The sequence below is a fragment of the Canis aureus genome, chromosome 16 (genome assembly GCF_053574225.1).
Source record: "Canis aureus isolate CA01 chromosome 16, VMU_Caureus_v.1.0, whole genome shotgun sequence".
NCBI lineage: Eukaryota > Metazoa > Chordata > Mammalia > Carnivora > Canidae > Canis > Canis aureus.
Genome location: NC_135626.1, coordinates 52777603 through 52798723, shown reverse-complemented (window position 1 = coordinate 52798723; position 21121 = coordinate 52777603). Strand labels below are relative to the sequence as shown.

Genomic DNA, 21121 nt, shown 5'->3' with positions numbered 1-21121 from the left:
TTGCTTACTTTTAAAATCCTTTGCAAACTTGAAAAGCTGTTCTTAGCTAACTGTCTGTACAAAAATAGGCTGCAGGCCAGATGTGGCCCAGATTTGAACTATAGTTTGCCAACTCTTGGTATAGAGGATCACACATGCCGTTTATCTTGCCACTACAACAAATATTGTAAAGATATAAACAAGGGGTATATTTCTACCTGTAAAGTACAGGGAAAATAAACTACAGACACTCAACTGTAAACACACAGAATATGAAGGAACTATGTCCCATAGGAAGCTCACTCCTTGGGTGAGCAATGATCAAAAGCTGCTTCTCCCCTCAGGCCGTTGTCCATGACTGGGCACGTGGTGGTAAAACATAGTGTCTGCCAAAGGCAGAGGGTATCTGCTAGAGCAAAGAGAAATCTTTAGACATTTAAAAGCTGCACAGACTAGCAGGACCTAATTGAATCTAGAGAAATCCTAAAATTGAAACTGATCCTCTCTATTCATTGGTTCACAAACACAAGATTTTTCTAAATGTCCAATGGAGGGAGTGAAGGATAAGGCTTCTGTTTGGCTATAAAGGCATAGAGAAATCTTTAGCCTGCAAAATAAAACCATGGGGAAAGAGAAAAAAAGCAAGGAAGAGAAGCCACTCTGCATTGACTAAGATATTGCAATCACTTAGCAGGACTTTGAAATAACTAATATAAGTGTATTAAAGAAGAGAGAAGAGTATGTGCACAGTGAAGGGAAAGATAGATAGAAATTTTCAATAGACAAAAGGAACTTTAACAAAAGACATCAAATGGAAACTAGAAATGGAAAATAGAATTGAAAAAAATCCTTAAATTAAGAGCTGATAAACTTAACAGACTAGACACTGCAAAAGATCAGTGGGGCAGCCCTGGTGGCCCAGTGGTTTAGCACCGCCTTCCACCCAGGGTGTGATCCTGGTGACCCGGGATCGAGTCCCGGGTCAGACTCCCTGCATGGAGCCTGCTTCTCCCTCTGCCTGTGTCTCTGCCTCTTTCTCTCTCTCTGTCATGAATAAATAAATAAATAAATAAATTTATTTATTTATTTATTTATTTATTTATTTATTTATGATAGTCACACAGAGAGAGAGAGGCAGAGACACAGGCAGAGGGAGAAGCAGGCTCCATGCACCGGGAGCCCGATGTGGGACTCTATCCCGGGTCTCCAGGATCGCACCCTGGGCCAAAGGCAGGCGCTAAACCGCTGGACCGCCCAGGGATCCCTAAATAAATAAAATCTTAAAAAAAAAAGAAAAGAAAGAAAGAAAGTATCAGTGAATGGAAACACAGGTGAGTAGAAATGATCTAAACTGAAGAGCAGAGAGAGAAATATATGAACAACAACAACAACAACAACAACAACAAAACACCAAAAACCTAGAACCAATATGAGAGACATGGGATAATAATAAGCAGTATAATAGATGTAATTGAAGATACAAAAGAAATAAGAGAGAAGAGGAAGCAAGAGCTATTTTAAAGTTGACTTTGGTATACCATATGATTTCACTCACATGTGGAATCTGAAACAAAACAAAGCAAAACAAATGAATAAACAACAACAACAAAAAACAGAATCAGACCTATAACAGAACAAACTCATGGTCGTCAGAGGGGAGGGTTGGGGGGAATGCACAAAATGGGTGAAAGGGAGTGGGAGATACAAGCAACCAGTTATAGGATGAATAAATCATGGGAATAAAAGGCACAGCATATGGAATATAGTCAAAGATGTTGTAAGAGTGTTGTATGGTGAAAGATGGTAGCTACACTTGTGGTGAACACAGCATAAGGCATAGAATTGTTGAATCACCATGTCATAAGCCTGAAACTAGTATAGCATCCTGTGCCAACCATACTCAAAGAAAACTAGAATAAAAAATAAAATGAATTGACTTTGGTATTTTCCAAAACTAATCACAGTCTTCAAATCAAATATCCAAGAAGCTTGGTGAACTCCAAGAATACAAAACAAAATAAAGGTACCTAGATATATCACTTTAAAATGGCTGAAAATAAATCTCAAAGGAATTCATAGAAGGGATGCCTGGTTGGTTCAGTCAGGGTAGTGTGCATCTCTTGCTCTCAGGGTTGTGAGTTCAAGCCCCACACTGGGTATAGAGATTACTTTAAAAAAACAAAATCTTTAAAAAAGAGTAGAAAAAAAAAACAGTAAAATAAGCATAATGCATTCAAGGAAATAACCATTATAGTGCCCTATAGCTCCTCAACACAAAGGAAGCAGAAAGACATGGAATAATATCTTTAAAGTGCTATAAAAACAAAAACAAAAACAAACCAGGCCAACCCCCCCCACCATTCTAGAGTCATATGCCAAAACAAACAAAAACCCTCAAAATGATCATAAAAATGAGGACTTTTTCAGAAAATAGAAACTTAGAGAAACAGAAGTATCCATAACATGATTCTGCTTTTCTTTTAGAAAAACTCATCCTTCATTCAAGTTTCTAAATTTATGGCATCAAAGATATTTGTTTGGGGGCACCTGGCTGGCTCAGTCAGTAGAAGGTGAGACTCACGATCACAGCGTTGTAAATTTCAGCCCCAAGTTGGGAGTAGAGATGACTTACAAATAAAATCTATAAAAAAGAAAAATTGTTCTAAAAAATATTTTGAAATGATGAATAAACTTGTTAGGGGGAGTAAATCTAATATAATGTAATAAAATGTGAAAACCTGTAAAAGATGGAGTAGTAGCAAAGATTTAGAAGTAGTCACTTTCATGAAGCTGAATATGTATTCTTGTCAAAAGTGGCATCATATTTTATCCATTATGCTAAATCAGGTTTATAATAAATTATCTCATTTGGTTGTGAATCCCACTGTGTAACTCTCTTCTTCCTCGTTACATACTGAACACAAAGAACCAAAGAAGCATTTTGACCAGTCTGTATTCCGATTGACCTCATGCATCTAGAACACCTGGGTTATTTGGGAAAACTTAGGTTCCAAGGGTAGAATTAACCAGGTTATTGGCTCTGGATCACAACATGAGACAAGTTTAAATCTGGCCTCAGTCTTTGCACAGCCTTTCCTGGTGGTTTCTTTCCAAACTATCACTCACTACCTGGACAGTTTTAAGACACCTAAATGTTTTCCATCCTTTACCATCTCTACTCACCACACACTGGAGAAGCCATGTAACAGCAGCCCAATGAGAGACCCGACTGAGGTGGGGATCTGAGACTTTTGAGTACTTCTGAACTCCAGAGGAAGTTCAGGGGATCAAATGCTGGTGTCACTTCTTCTTTTACTCTGGTGGCTTTTCTGATGGAAGAGACACTGGCTTGGTCTCCTCCAGCAGAAGGCGAACATCTGGAGTTGATCTTTCTCAGTTTAGGAAAGAATTGTTGTCAGCAATTTGCAACCACTCGTAAAAGTTTTATGCCAGATGAGCATTACCTCGAAAGCCCGACTAAAGCTCCTCATACCAACCTGCCAATGGGCTATTCCTCCCTAATGAGAACTCATTGACTGTTAGGTGCACCGGCCTGGCTTTTGATGCAGTTTATATGAATTCTTATGAGAAATTAAAGGCAGAGGGTCATTCTCTACTTGTACATGAAAGAGTGGCTGGTTTTGTAAGGAGATGACTCAGCAGCTATGTACCTCCACACACTACTACTCATGCTTTCATCAAACCTCACCTTTGGTGTGATGACACAGATATCATCTACCAAAGATCTACCAGAGATCATCTCCCACTCCCCAGGAGAGAAGAACCACGCTCTATTTGGGCATCCTCAGCTATAAGCTTGTCTAATCTTCGCACACCACCGTCTTGACCCTGTGGGACAAGGACTATCAATAGAGCTGGGCACTGGTAAGGCCAGCATCCCCTCTTGCACTGATAATGAGGAGACACATGAATTGGCCTTTTCAACCAACCTCATGGTGTCCAGCCAGAGCTTATCTTCAGTTTTAAGGAAGGAAAAGCTGAAGTTGGCTAAAAGCTTTTCTTTATTCTCTTTTCCCTTGATATCCTATAAGTCACCAGGGGAGCTGAATATTGCAAAATCCTGTCATGGAACAGCAGGCTGATAAACTGAAAAATAAAAACAGATGTGGAGCAGAGAAGGCTTCTGGACATTTGTTTCTCGCTTTGGACTGGTTCAAGCACTGAGACTCTTTAACCCTACTCCTACTCAGAAAAATCTAATATTTCCTCTGCCTCTGACTATCACAATCCTTGGATAATTCACATCTTTGGATAATCACCTCTCCCACATTGAAGTCAAAATAAAGTAAATGGGAAAATGCAAAATAAAAATACTAAGTGACATTTATTGCATGCGTATGTGCCAAACACTCTGCAGGCAATATTGCATTTAAAAACAGAGGGGGCAGAGAGAGCACACTCTAGAGCCCAATGACTCGGAGTCAAATCCTAGTTCTAGCTCTTAATAGCTGAATGGTCTGGAGCAAGTTGTTAGATGGTTTTTGTCTCAATTTTCTCACCCAGTGCAAGGGGAAGGAATAATAATACATGCATCTCCCTTATTAAGAGTTAACATTTGCACAGTGCCTGGTACCTGGTAAAACCTCAATATGTGTGAACTATTAATCTTAATCTTATTATAATGCAATTAAATAGTCTTATCAGTCCTCATATTTCATGTGAAGAACCGAATCTCAGTGCAATTAAGACATGTGTGCAATATGCAAAATTGAAATCCACCAAAGCCCTTGCCTGTTGGACTCTATACCCAAGTAGTGAACCAAAATGCCACATAGTAGGTTTCAAGGCAAAACCAAAATGGAGACCCCCACCAACCTAGGAACATCAGTGATTTAAATATGAAATAGAATTCAGGCTCCAGTCTCTGATGTTTTCCATTCATAGATTTGGATACAAATTCTTTTTTTTTTTTTTTTAGAGATTTTATTTATATTTTCATGAGAGACACAGAGAGAGAGAGGCAGAGACACAGGTAGAGCATGAAGCAGGCTTCCTGAGGGGAACCCAATGCAGAACTTGATCCCAGGACCCCAGGATCATGACCTGAGCCAATGGCAGACACTCAACCACTGAGCCACTCAGGTGCCCTGCATACGAATTCTATGGATTTCTTCAACTTTCAACTTGCTTCACGAAGGTACCACTGGTGTTATCGTTCTAGGATCAGAGATAGAAAAGACAACTTTCCAAAGGGACTGATCTCGATCCTAAGAATGAAAAAACACATGTTAGTTCATCACATGGATGGACTAACCAAAGAAACTGGATAAATATTTTCACCCTGTTTCACCTGAAATTTTTCACCTAGGAATCTATTGGCTGCAAGGGACAGAAGACCCAATTCATAATGAATGAGGTATAACATACTTATTATCTCACATGATAAGAGTCCCCAAGAGAGGGTGTTTCTGGGTTAGGGTAATTCAGTAGCTCAAGGATGTCGATTCAATGATTCAAGGATTCCGATCCTTTTACCTAACCACCTTAGCATATTCCCTTTTAGGCCCAATCTTTATATGGTGGCATGATGGCTGTAGCATCAGCCTGATTTGCAACTGGGCTCATGACCCAAGCCAGCTTAGATATGTGACTTGTTTCTGAATGGTAGATGAAATTGACCTTTCATTTACCCCCTCCATGCTTTTTTAGACCCATTACGGTTGATAGAATGAATATCTGGAAATAGCCTAGATTCAACACCAAAGGATCTGCCATATAAACACTAAATCACCTACTATTACATAAAAGAAAATGATGCTCTCTCATTTAAGCAACCACTTCTTGATTCTCTTCTATTTGCATCTCAATCAGTATCCCAATGATAACGTCCCTGCTAGTTTCCCCAACAACCTACACTCAATATTGCAACTGGAATGATGGATGATTTAAGAATTAAATCAGTAAATTTCACTGTCCTATAGCCGCCATTGTGTTCACTGCACTAATGCATTACCTAGTCCCTGCTTACTTTTGATCCATATCATATACCCTTCTGCTCTATACAAATTGCATTCCAGCAATCTTGACCTTTTTGATCCCAAAGGGAGAAAACAAAACAGAACAACCACAAAAATCTTATCCTCACTCTAGGTCCTTATGCTTCCTATTATTTTTCTTTGTCCTCTCTTCAAGGAGCTTTACATGGCCAGCTTCTCATTCAGGATGGACCCCGGCTACCATCTCCTGAATGGGGTCTTTCTTGAGTATGCTTTCTAAAGGACCTTCATCATCACTTGTCACACTGCTTTGTTTGCTCACAGCAACAGTACCTGAAATTTTCTTAACAGTATCTGACATTTTCTTTTCTAATCATTGTTACTTATTGGTGTGCTATGCCTTCTATCACTAAAATATAAGCTTCTGGAAAACTAAGACCTCACATACCCAGACATGCCAGTTTTGGAAAAGTACAGCACTATGTAATTTGTATCAACCACTTTTAGCTTAATTTTCTGGCTCCATTTTCATGCTATTCCATCAGTCTTCAGATTGCTTGAGGGTACCTGTTAGCTGGAGCCTTGTTCCATAAATGATTTTGTGTTCCCCTCTACATGTGATGAAGATTTCCAATAGACCACACTTAAAGCCTCTAGTAATCAGAAACTAAGAGAATTCTTTAAAAAAATCATAAAGAAACTTAGAAGGATTAGGCAAAAAGCAGCTAATTGGGAGAATAAACATCCAAAGTGATGTCTAATTTGGTTGAAAATAACCAGGTCTACTTCCTGACGCTGGGAAAGATTGCTGAAGTGTGTGATTTCTGGCTTACTTTGCAATCCGACCTAAGAAAGATTGTTAAAATCCTTGTAAATTGGATGGACACTTTCTAACAAATGCATTGAGAATCTCAAGGTACGACAATTTCAAGGCAAAGTTGGAGAACATTTCTGTGGTGTTTCCAGTTATCTTTAAAAACAGCTCCGCCTGTGGCACACTTGTCTTGTGGGTGGACGGAAACACTCTCAGCCAGTGCTCCTGTGAAGGCAAAACAATAGTTAAGAAGGCAGAATGAAAAATTAACTTTGTCTTTTTCTGCAGAATGACAATCCATTGGTTGTGTTGATTTTCAAAAATCGATTTTATGATTAAAATAAATTTGAAATAGCATAACTTTGAGTGCTCTCTTCTTTATTCATCCATGTGGCAACTGTCTTTTGGGATTGGTGACATGGAGCTAAAGCTTCAATATTTGGATGATGAATAGATGAAGGGACGTTCAATATCGAATGAGATGTTTTCCTTGAAAATTTTACATACCTGCATTAAGTCACATAATTCTATAGGAGTTCTCTGCTGGCTTTCTAATGTTTCAAGCCTGTTTTCACTCTATTATTTTTCTCTCTAAGCAGACTTAACCCTAAAAACCAAATAATGACATCCTTCCTAGAAGAAAAAAAAAGTTTCCTCAAATTACTTGAGCGGACTTCCGTCGATGTTTTATTTTCAATAAACCTTGAGGCAAAGAGCCACTTTTGAACCTTGCACTTTGCCCTCTGAGTTTCACAACCTGGCAAAACATCAATACCAGAATCAAAAGTGTCAGCAAAAATGAAAATGATATGCATAAATTGTTATTTATACAAGTCCCCTGATTTTGTTTACTGAGTTTAATATAAACTTTGTCTTTTGATTAAAAGCAAATGTTCGAGTTCTCTGTAGGGACCTGCTGTTCTAGATGATTATATCTTTAAAAAAAAAAAAAGAAGAAGAAGAAGAAGAAGCAAAAGACTGCACAGAGCAAGGATTAACTGAAAAAGGCAGATCCCTAGCAGGAATTCCTTTGGTATTAAATAGCAGAAGATAATGACTAGGCCATGTGGGTATGTGGGCCAGAAAAAGGAAGAGAAGATCACAAAAGACAATCTTTTACTTACAAAGGTCTTCCGAAATATATATCATTTAAAACAATTGGCGTAATAAGCCAAAATTAATAAAGATTGTCCTTTTGAATTAACTTTTCTACTCCTTGAAATTGACCAAAATAAAATAGTCAAAGAAGCACACCAATATTGTCATTGGTGTTTATGGCACTTTGCTCCTTATAGAAATAACAAAATTAAAGGTAAAAAAATTAATAATAGGATAACAAAGAAATGGCCATATTCACTTATTATAGAAAATAAATCCACTTGAAATACTTTATAGACTATTTAATTTAATGAGAAAATGTATTCTTGTATATAAAAAAGTAAGATACTAAAACTACACATATAATGTAATTCACCATTTGTAAAATCTACAAATTATGGACGCTAATGTATACAAATAATTGGCCTATCTCTCTGATGTTGGATCCACAGACAATTTTCATTTTCCTTATTAAATATTTTGATTTAAAAATTTTTTGGGGGGGTACTCCTGGATGGCTCAGTGGGTGAGCATCTGTCTGCAGCTCAGGGCATGATCCTGGAGTCCCAGGATCAAGTCCCACGTCGGGCTCCCTGCATGGGGCCTGCTTCTCTCTCTGCCTGTGCTTCTGCCTCTCTCTCTGTGTCATTCATGAATAAATAAATAAAATCTTTAAAAATTTTAAAAATAAAACTTTTTTGAAGAATATCTATTGCTTTTATAATTAAACAATAATTGTTAAAATGGGAACTACGCTATTTAAAGCACTATCTAGACACAAAAAGAAAACCTAATGAATTTGTCAAGACCCTATATGTTTTATAGAGCCTAAAGAGCAGGTGGCAATAAATTCTAAACTAATTTGTCTCTTGCTCTTTTTTGGGGTTTCCTTTACCAAGAGAGTAAATTTCAATTCTTCAACCCAAAGTATTAATAAACACCTGTGACAAATTCAGTCCTGGCTCTAGATATTGCTAAGAATTTCAGTAGTCTATAATTCTTGTCCTCAAGGAGTTTACAATCTTGCTTGGGAAAACAGACTTACTATTTGAAGTATTTACAGAATAATTAATGGACAATTTGTGTGGTCCTTACAGATTGTGAAGTCAGTTTCCCAAGTTTATTCCTCTTCTCACATGATGTTAAAACGCAAGAGAGTGGGAGGGATCTTGTGAATTATTTAACAAGAACAAATACAGTAAAGCCACAATTAAAATTTTTATATGGTATTCAGTACAGCTCAAATTAAGTCATTTAAAACATGGAAGTGAAATAGGTACATCATCTATTTGATTTCAGTTTTTGGGAATTAAAATTAAAACATCCAGATTATATCACTTAGCACATGCTTAAGTATTTCAATGAAGACAAAATCAAATAAGGATTTAATCAGACTAGACACAATTTAAGCACAATCCACTGTCAAATGTTTGGTGATTTATTTGTATCCATGATAGCAATATTGTAAGCCGGTGAAAGCAATGTCTTTAATAAGTAACTCTTCTGAATCCTGCCCTCAGTCCTGTTGGTTGCATAGCATCTTCATGTGAGTTCTAACTTAAAAAGAAAATAACACAAAACAAACTGCATAATGAAAAAAAAATGGAGATAAACTAAAAATCAGTGGGAAAAAGGTCAATATCTGTAAGTAATTAAATATCACATTAGTTCCTTGGAATTTAGCAGGCAAGAGATCATGTTTCACTCCATTAATTTGTTCTTTTTTACTGCCCACTATAGGAAACAAAGAATGGAAACCAGTCCCCAGATTTCCATCTTAAACTCATAGCATCCTTCCCAGTGAGACAGTCTTCCATTATCAACTTTTTTGATCAAAGATCGCAACTGCTCAGGTAATGATGTCGAGAAGAGAAGTTTATATATAATATAAATAGTTATATAGTTATATAATATAACCACAATAAAATTTAACTTGCACCTGGAATAGAAACAACTGTGGGTTGACCAGTAGTATAACTTGAGTATAACACAAAAGGATTGCCTAGTGACAAGTTCAGAATAAGATAACCCACCCACGTGTTACTCTGCATAGGATTTCCAAGGAAATGCTAGCACATGTATTTAGCAACCTGTTAGAAGTACAGAAGTGCCTTTATTTACTTAGTTGTCATATTTTAATTTCAGTTTACATAGATGATGGGAAGATTTACTACTTGAATAACTTAATAGTTGAATATTTTTCTTTTAAAAATATTTTTATTTTTCCATGTGAAAAGCAGTAAGTGTAATTAACATGCACTAAAGCCTGTAACACTCATTTCACATGACCTTGAACTTACCTCTTCTCAAACAGAAGTCACCCCCTATACTAAACACTAAGTCAGTTGCTATACTAAAAGTACAGCTGAAAATTTGGTTCATTTATTTTATTTTTATTTATTTTTTTATAAATTTATTTTTTATTGGTGTTCAATTTGCCAACATAAATGGCCAACTGGATATATTCCTAAGAGTGACATTAATGGATCACAAGCATTAGGTGGCTGGGCTGTCCAGAGAAAAGCTTTTCAGCTTCCTTTGTGAATCCCTCACTTTTATAAACCAGAATCCATTGTCCTTTCCTTACAGAAATGGGCCGAAGGCTCTGTCATAGTCTAAATAAGATTTCCAAATTTTATTTTATTCCACTTATCATTTGACCAATGCCAGAACAAGCTTTAGAATAAGAGGAAAAAATGGAGTTCTAGGGATTAACCTTATGCAAATAAGCTCGAAGAGGGGGCCATGTAATGTGCACTGCAAGGTACCTGCGAATACCTAATTTTTCAGTATTGCTTTGCCTTTTACTAGTAAGAAAGTTGCTTGTAAAATAAACCACACACACTGTCGGAACTCACAATTGGAACATTTAAATGATTATTTGCTTCTCTTTCTACCAGCTTGTAAAACATTATTTTCTTATTCTTCCTTAAATAGCCTGTGCTAATTACATACCATGACCCTTGCCCTCCAAGTGCCTTCATTTATGGTAGCACATTCCTTTCCAGGGCAACACATTGGCTAGGTTTATAGAATGTTGCTACCAGGCCTTCTACCCCTGACTTCTGCATCCCTAGGTCATAAGTCTAGCTCACCACATGCAACTCAGCAAAAGAATTCATTTCTTCGTGAGAAGTACGTAACTCACCTGACTCCCAAGGAATAAATGCAAAATAATGTAACTGATATCACATGTTGGAATGTCAAGCATATTAATTAAGCAACACTTTTGTGATTTGTTTCTTCCCCCAAAGAGAGAGAGAAAAATAACATTTTAACCTAGGGATGTGTAGCTGAATTACCAATGTGGAGCCCTTTTTAGAGGGATTATATAAACAACTCTTGAGTTCACTTCCTCAACAGGCCACGGGTTGGAAGTTTAGACAGTGTTTTGAAACCTCCAATCTCAGTCTGGTATTATTCTAAGCAGGCAACCAGAAGAGAAGATGGGAGTTAGATCTCATGTCAATCTAAATGTATCCAAGTAAAATGTTTTTAAGTTGATGCTGTGCTTATCTTTCATTTTCTTCATATCTAATACAGATTTGGAACTCTTTTACTTATTATGCATTTGGCCAATTATTGAATTCTGCACCCCTCCATTTACAGTAAATATCTAAATAGTAGGATCCATTCGGACAAATAGAGATTATTATTAAAACCGAACTGTACAATTGAATTATTCAGGTACAAACTCAACATTGCTATGCAGAGGGAATATAATTTATTTTTGTGTGTGTATGTATTTATTTATTTTTTTAAAAAGATTGACCTTCGAGAGTGAGAGAGAGCAGGCTAGGAGAGAGGCAGAGGGAGAGGGAGAGAGAAAACCCCATAAGGAGACTCCCCGCTGAGTGTGAAGTCCAGTAGGAGAGCTCCTTCCTAGGACCCAGAGATCCTGACCTGAGCTGAAACCAAGAGTTGGAGCCACCCAAGTGCCTCCAGAGGGGCATATAATTTAAACCCTTATTTCTATCTCTCAAATTTTGAAAAATATATATCCTATTTGTTTACTTCCAATTAAGATATTTAAGGAAGTTTAACTGTTCAGGTAATTACTTATAGCCCTTAATACATTACCAGAAGCTGGATATATCTGTAGTATAAGCACACAGGAAAATTTAAGTTAATTGCTCAACAAATAACATTGGTATTTTCATGCGACTACGACTAAGACAGAAACATACAGCAAAATTGGAGAGAATTTTGGCATCCTGTTGTGTTAGTGTGTGCTAATAAATAAAACTATATGATGTTTGTCATTTTAATGTTTCTGTTACTGCTAATACCTCTATTAAGAGAACAAAGACATGAGAATTTACTTAAATTTAATGAAGCTGTTTTGTATAAGAAATAATACAGTTCATATAAAAGTATTTTCACTTAAGTATGTTAAAATCCAGATTTATACAAATGATAAACAAATACTTAGTAATTCATTTACAAAAAGATCTCTTATATAAATGATTCATTTACAGAAGGAGCTACTGAGTGGCTTAGTCTGCTCAGCGTCCAATTTTTTTTTAAGATTTTATTTATTTATTCATGAAAGACAGAGAGAAAGAGAAAGAGAGAGAGGCAGAGACATAGGCAGAGGGAGAAGCAGGCTCCCTGCAGGGAGCCGGATGTGGGACTTGATCCCGGGATGCCAGGATCAGGCCCTGAGCCCAAGGCAGACTCCCAACCTCTGAGCCACCCAAGCGTCCCAGGTGTCCAACTCTTGATTTCCTCTGAGGTCATGATCTCAAGATCATGAAATGGAACCCCAGACTGGGCTACACACTTATGGGGAGTCTGCTTGAGATTCTTACCTTCTACCTTTTCCTCTACACCCCTCTTCTCTCTCTCTCCCTGTCTCACACACACACCACACACACACACACACACACACACACACTCTCTCTCAAATAAATAAGTTTTTTATAAAAAGTTATCTGGGTAATTTCATTAAACAGTTAATGTTTAGGGATCCCTGGGTGACGCAGCAGTTTGGCGCCTGCCTTTGGCCCAGGGCGCAATCCTGGAGACCCAGGATCGAATCCCACGTCGGGCTCCTGGTGCATGGAGCCTGCTTCTCCCTCTGCCTATGTCTCTGCCTCTCTCTCTCTCTGTGTGTGACTATCATAAATCAATAAAAAAATAAAAAAATAAACAGTTAATGTTTAATGTATGTTTATGTGTATTTATTTAAGTATATATAACAACAGAATATAACACAGCCTTAAAAATGATGAGACTGGGTCATTTGCAACAGCATGGATGAACCTAGAGTGCATTGTCCTAATTGAAATAAGTCAGACTAGAAAAACAAATACCATATGTTTTCACTGATATATGGCACCCAAAACAAAACAGAACAAATGAATAAACAAACAAAATGATCTATAAATACAGAGAACAAACTCAAGGTCGCCAGAGAGGATGATGCAGGGGGATGGGCAAAATAGGTGAAGGGGAGTGGGAGATACAGGCTCTCAGTTATGGGATGAATAAACCATGGGAATAAAAGGCCCAGCATAAGGAACATACTCAATGATATGGTAATGGCGTTGTATGGTGACAGGTGGTGGCTACACTTGTGAGCACGGCATACAGCACAGAAAAGTTGAATCACTAGGTTGTACACCTGAAACTAAAGTAACATTGTGTGTCAACTATATTCAGATAAAAAAAATAATTTAAAAAAGTATATATACATATGTGTGTGCATATCCTTATATACAATTCACCGCAATGTGATTTAGAAGCAAATTTTCCAAAAAGGGGTGGGAACTAGGTGCATGTTCAATGTCTTCCTTATGGTATGTGACTCTGCCCTAAAAGCTTTTTTCACCGATGGGATTGTAACGTAATGACGTCCTTGCATAGACAGAGGCATCTTTGCTCGCTGTTTCCTTGAGTATAGTAAGAAGGACAAGCGTTAACACTCTGGGATGCTGTTCTTCTCATGATGGCTTGCGATCCTTCTCCCCACCCAAGTACCAGCAATGTGGGCTCTCAGAAAGGAGACCATTTACTTGCCCTGTTGTCAGCGCATCTGGAAGCCTTGTCAAAACAATATAATTTTACTTTGTAACTTTTTGACATTGGTATTTATTGCACCTGTCTTTGGGCATGATTTATGACCTGTCTGGTGAATATTTCTCCTCAAGTTGGAGTTTACAATATGAGATAAGTGAACCATTTAAAGGTCTGCGTATGCTTCAAAATGGCAAATGGACATTTTGCATGCATCCCTCACCTTCTCTCCTCCCTCTCAGCTTCATCATCACCACCTAAACGGCCACTGTGATACACCTTTCACTCAGTTCTTCAGAGAAAAATAGAAGAGAAAGATTATGTAAGACTACATTTTCCACAATCTCTTTTGCAGGGGAATTATGTGTCAATAAATTCTAATGAGTGGCAAGAAAATTCACCATAGGGGAGGCATCCAATGGAAAACATGTGCTTGTTGTCAGGAGGGCCCAGTGACCTTTTGTCTTTGTAATGATATCCTGGCTGGGACTCATCAATGTTTCTACCTATCACCAGAAAACTCATTTCCCATTGGCAAAATTGCACATATTTGTAAAGCAGCCCTTCTAATTAAATTGCTTAACTAGGCTGCAATCAAGAAAACTTTCTTTCCTTGACTATCCCCTCTGGGTCTTGGTATTAATTTACAATTGTTTAGCAATTCTCCTTAATCGCATAAAGTACATACTCCATATATGTTTTTGTGTTTTACGTTTTCATAATAAAACATTTTAAACCCTTCAATTTTTATTCTCCAAAGTTCATATGAACATGATTTACTGGGAAAAAATTTCCATAATTAAAATTTCCATAAGTTTATTTCCATAAAATCTAACTGTTTTCAAAAAAGTTTTAAAGACGGAAACAGAATCTGTTTGTTTCCTCGGACCTGCAAACTTTCTCTTTATAGAAACTTATGGAAAACTCTATCATCTTAAAATAATATTAAATGGGATTTGTGTCCTTGTACAGGTGTGAAACTTTTGCATTTAAAAATTAAGGAAAAAATTAAAATGGAAAGCCTTTATATGATAATTTATAGAGCTTCATCTCTATACATATACAATGTTCACATGCAATGTATATGTCTCATTGTAAATTAGTAACTCTTTTGTACACTTCTGAGGTGTACCTAAAAACTCACAATTGTCTACTGTGTCATTATAATATTTTAGACCAGTGACAGTTGGCATCAGCTTTTACAAGTTCCCCCTACATTATTTAATCAGATAACAAATATACACTTTAATGTATCTAGTCTGTTAATTAAATGTACTTCAAAAATTCATTAAGAAGTCACTAAATCTTATATAAGCTGACCTTCATTCACTGAAATAATTTGATTTAACAATTGAGAACTCTGACACTGTTTTTTGTTTTTGTTTTTAAGTAGGCTCCACATGCAGCATGGAGCCCAACATCGGGCTTGGACTCATTCCTGAGGTCGATACCTGAGCTGAGATCAAGAGTCAGATGCTTAATGGACTGAGTCACTCGCGTGCCCTTCTGACACAGTTTTAAGTGGATAATCAATTCAATTTTTATACACCAGTAATTCGGACAAAAATGCTACCTTGAAAAAACATTATTTCTCTTCTCTGCTAAATCCTTAAAGCTGCAGCATTTTGTTGTTGTTGTTGTTGTTGTTGTTGTTGCTATTGTTTTGGTATGTAGGCAATAGTTTCTTCAGCAAGGAATCCCATATGTCTGAGCTCCTCATGTTCCTTTACTGCTCCTCTCTTCAACAGTGTCCCAAATTTTTTAACATTTTAACCCAGAAGTGATAATCTAACCCTTTAATCATTTTTGTTGTACTCCTTTGAATTCTCTCAAACTTCTTAATATCACTTATTTGTCACTTCTGTTGTTGTGTGGGACCCCAAAAAAGGATAAATCTCTCAGGGTTGAGTGTAGACGGATGATTGTTATGGTTCCTGAATTCAACACTTAGGTAAAAATCAAACCTTAGAGTTCATAGATCGTTCATCTGTCATACAGTCCCATTCAGTTTGACTTCCAGATTTTCCTCTGGACAGCTGAGCAAAGACTACTCCTTACCATTTTATTTTGGTGCAACTATGTTTGACTTCTGAGAAAACTTCTGCAACATCTTGGTTTTCAGAAGACAAATGCAAATGAGACAGGGACATGTTTGTGAACTGTAGTACTTCTCTTAGTGCAGTGGAGTATATACCAGTTGTTCTACTCTCAACCCTTGCTGTTTCTCGTTAGTCCACCTCCAATCCAGAAAAAAATGAGAAGTCCTTCTCTGCTCAGTGATACAATTTCCTTCTTGAACCTACTCATCCTTAACAAATTGGAGTCTGCCAATGGGTTGCCAAGCCAGTGACATCAGCACTGGCAGGACATTAAATCGAGATTAGAAATGGCCCCATGACATCATCCTCTTGTTCCTATCGAACAGATGGTTTCTGTATATTGTGCAATTTTAGATCATTATTCATGGTTTGGGTCAGTATAATTCAGGAAGCCAAAAAACTGCCAAGAAAAATTGACCTGGAACCAGTTCAAAGACTCAAAATTATTTTATTGATTAGACGCCTGAGTTTTCATTTTCCAGAAGGACATCATGAATCATCAATACATGATAATACCTGAGTCATTTTAGCATTTGTGATGTTTAGAACTTCAAAACAAGATAATCTTTGAAGAGTTAACCTTAAAGAAGCATGATAATGAGATATCTAAGGAACTTTGTTGGGTACAACTGAACTGGGGCCAGAAACTATTGACTGAGGCAAGTGGTTTGTTTGAACTGGATGGTTATTTATTTTCACCTTATACTTGTTGACTTCATATCCTCCCTTAAGCTCAGCCCAGAGACAGTGAAGAGGTATGTTTTAAACAAGCCAGACAGGAAGCTGTTTTGAAAGGCCTTGTTCAGGCATCATACCAAAGCGAGAAGATAAAGCACAGATTTGGCTGGCTGAGAACTTGGAGAATAAAATCATGTTCAAAACAAAACAAAATCGAAATGTGTTCGCAGTAAGCTTTATAAGAGACCACAAACTCATATATGCTTTCCCTAGGAATCTGGAAGGAATTTCAGTAATAATGTGTTTTCTTTAGCATAAGTATTAGCTATTTTTGGAAGATATATCCCATTATATTATCACTGCCACAAGGCAAAACTCTTGTATGGGTCATCGCAACTTTGTTCCTAAAAAAAAAAAAATCAGTGCTCTGCCCAAACCTCTATCGATTTGAGCTTCCATCAACCACACTTCCTGCCATTCCACAGTTTCTGATTATGTTACTATCTTAAAATTATTAAGATTCTTATTGCCATCCATTGATTTGGATCTACATTTTACATTAAGAAAATAAGATCTTTGACTCTTTCTGTGTAGGCTACTTATCTACTTCCAATTTCCTCCAAACTGATATTAGGGATAAATCACATGGTCTTTATGAAGGTGTTCAATCCTTTAATTTTATGTACTTCATATTCATAGTATATTTGTAACTAACCCATGTAATGTTATACCCATTTTGCAGATGCCTGTAATAATATAACAATGACTTGAAAAGGAAAAAAAAAGAATTCTATGCATTTATAATTTAATCATCACAATGCAAAACTTTGAGTCTTTCTCTCTTGCTGTTTTTTAAATTTCATTTACGGCTCCTGTTGGATAGAAATACTGGTGGTTATAGGAATCCTCTGAAAGTAAGAAACAATTTCTTACAGGAATGGTGAAAATGTATTCTATGCACTTATGTGAATGAAACTTTAATCACAGATGATAACAGCAATGTCTATTTTTTGTTGCATCATAGCACATCATCCTGTATAGCTGCGAGGTACTCCAGACAAAACATGCTGGAAACTTTCCTTTGTCAAAGAAATGAACAATTTAATCATCTTGGTAATTCATCACCCATGCACCTGCCCCCCGCCCCCCAGGATGCTGTACCCAGTGATATAAACAATAACAGCTACATTGAATTAACTTAAGTTCCAGATGAGGCAAGTCTGAAAAAGAAGCAAATATTTAAAATGGTAGTGGTGATTGAGGAGGAGGAGTGTAGGAATTATCTAGTAGCTTCTTTAGGTGGGTGCTCTTTTTTTTCCAAAAGGCTGCCCTCGATCTGATGGGAATTGAGCATATGCTTATGAATAAATTTTCTTTTGCTCTTTTATTTTCCTTTGTTTTCATTTGTGGCAGAAAGGATAGTCTGGGCTGGCTTCATCTTTCAGCTCTGTCCCACTCAACACCACAGCTGTTGGAGTTCTTGCTAGAAATGATACCAAGATTTTTTTTTTCTCTAGGATGTTATGTTTGTCTCTCTGGAATATAGAGATCTTGTGTATTCATACATGTCCTTCCCAAACTTAAGACACTATGTTTGGATTGTATTTAGGTGGATATGGGCATATTTTTCCTTCAGCGTGGTCCTGTAGGAGCTGAGTCCTTGCTGTAGCTATCTGCTTTGTGACTACAGAAAGTCCCAGACTTATGATAATTCACTTTTACCATGATGCAAAAATGATACAGATTCAGTAGAAACCGTACTTTGAATTTGGAATTTGGATCTGTTTCTGGTGCTTGCTTTGGCAGCACATACACTAAAATTGGACCCATACAGAGAAGATTAGCATGGCCCCTGCTCATGGACCTGGATCTGTTTCTGGGATAGTGAAATGCACTATAATCCTGTCCCCTGATGCTGGGCATCACCAGCCACACCCAGTCAACCCAGTAATCACGAGGGTATACAGCCAGTGCACGGACAACCATTCTGTTTGTCACTCGCAGTCCAGCGCTCAATCAATTACATGAGATCCTCAACATTTTGTTATGAAATAGGTTTTGTGTTAGATGACTTTGTCCATCTGTAGGCTAATGTAAGTATTCAGAGCATGTTTAAGGTAGACAAGTCTCTGATGTTGAGTAGGTTACGCATATTAAGCGCATTTTGGACTCACAGTATTTTCAGCTTTGTTGGGCTTATTGGCACGTGATCCCTTTGTAAGTCAGTGAAGGTGGGCATTTATAAACTTGCGCAACTTGAAAGCTGCTGTTTCCTAATTTCCTTGTTTTCCACTCGCATGGCAGGTGCTTTTTAGTCCTCAAAACCTAAGGGGCACTGCACAGACAGACATCTTTCTTCCTTGTTTCTGCAGAAGTCAAATCCTACAGAATGCTGTAGTAGCCTGGGAGAAATGAAACATATTCCTTAGTTGGTAACATGTTTTGACACCTACACAGTGAGAATAGAAAAAGAAACACACCGAAGAAGAGGTGTACCTGTGAATGATTTCCTCAGAATGCTTTGCTAGAGAGGTTCTAAAGATGTAAAATTCTAGGTTCCAGGGAGGGTTGCTGTGTGTTTATGCCATTTTTCACCCTGAGTACATACTGATAAGCTCTCATAGATCCTGCTTGCTGCTAAGCTTCACAGTTTGGGGCTTTAAAAAAAAAAAGAAAGGTTAATAGAGAAGTGTTTTATGTCACTTCTTCCATAGATCATTGAATAAATAAATATAAACTTTAATACTTTCCTTCCAGGAGCCAAAGAAGGCCCTTATATTTTGGAAAAGCCATATTAACAGTCACGTGTCTGTGGAGATTGAAGTACTCTTTTGAATGGTCGAAGTAGATAAAAATTTCATTGCAGGAGGAATCTTCAAAGACATCCTACATTCTATCCTATTATCCAATCCATGTTCAACATATAAAGAGATCTGGCAGAAAAAAAAAAAGGAGAAAAAAGGAAAGATAGGAAGGAAAGGAAAGGAAAGGAAAGGAAAGGAAAGGAAAGGAAAGGAAAGGAAAGAGAAAGAGAGGAAGAAAGAAAGAAAGAAAGAAAGAAAGAAAGAAAGAAAGAAAGAAAGAAAGAAAGAAAAAAAGAAAAGAAAAAAGAAAAGAAAAGAAAAAAGAAAAGAAAGAAAGAGGGAAGGGGAGGAGAGGAGAGGAGAGGAGAGGAGAGGAGAGGAGAGGAGAGGAAAGGAAAGGAAAGGAAAGGAAAGGAAAGGAAAGGAAAGGAAAGGAAAGGAAAGGAAAGGAAAGGAAAGGAAAGGAAAGGAAAGGAAAGGAAAACGGAGAATGAAAACCAAAACACCACCAAAACCCACCTCTCCTCTTTCTTCAGGACCAACTGCAGCCAAAACATGTCTGCACTGAGGAAAATATCTGCTGCCTCCAGGAGTTTTGATACAATCAAGGCCAGTGAGATGTGCCAGACCCTTTCCCTTTTCCCCAGATGGTGGAGTTTGCTACTTTCACATTTGGCTTTTAATGGACAACCGAGGAAGCTTGCCAGTAAAGCAGCAGAGCAAGCTAAGAAAACAAACAAACAAAAGCAATCACGCCCTAGACATGGAGACCAATGACAGGTATGATTGATCAGGTGTCCAGCTGGAAGCTGTCACCACCAAGTTGAGAGAAACAGGCAGAGCTTGGCGTGTTTCACGGGCCAAAGATTATCATGGGGTATTAGGTAGGTAGCATTCTTCAGCAAACAAAGAAATTGAAAGGATGGAGTTTGCTTTGCCTGAGCCCCACGCCTCACAGAGATGCTTACCACATGACTCTCCTTGTATAAGGGATACTTGAAACTAAACATATTATATTTCCTTTTGGAAGCCCTTGTTAGACAAAACCATACCACACACCACCATATTCTTCTTTTGTCTGCGTGTTTGTTTTCAAACTAAATACTTTTTCATGTTAAAATAAATGTACATTTTGACATATGATAACTTTAGCAGTGTACAATCCATTGGGAGGCATACTGGAATCCAAAGACTTATGTTTTAATTACGGCATAATTTCCTTGTTGCTTAAATGAGGAAAATAGAAATCCTGTCAACTTTACAGTATTGTCTTTAGAATCAGCTACAATAATACCATATTTCCTTGATTGTAACGTGCCATGGATTATAATAAGGCTCGTAGAAAGCTTTTGACGAAAGAACACATTTAGCATGTTAAGTAAGCCTATTGCTTTTTAAGATTCATCCAATTATTTGAGAAGTATTAAAATGTAAATAGAAGGTACACGTTGCAATCAAGGAAATGAGATATATGTGAAAACATTTTATAAGCCACAAAGTGCTGGAAACATGTAAGTATAGCTAACAATTAGGTCATAATGAAAACATGTTAATAATACGGAATTATTAATATCTTGCTTGTTATAAAGGTAGTAACTTGAAGGATGCAAAGTCTCCACATACTCAAATTGAACTTGAATTTGCATATACTAAAAAAGAAAATAGTGGAAAAGA

The 21121-nt window shown here is 37.2% G+C and overlaps 1 long non-coding RNA gene and 1 pseudogene across 1 annotated transcript in view; both read left to right on the top strand.

The window, feature by feature from the left end:
- The window catches only part of LOC144286924 (uncharacterized), a 1061786-nt gene that overhangs the window by 485000 nt on the left and 555665 nt on the right, over positions 1 to 21121 (top strand). The gene's annotated exons all lie outside the window — the stretch shown is intronic.
- On the top strand, positions 18434 to 18506 carry LOC144287287 (U6 spliceosomal RNA; annotated as a pseudogene).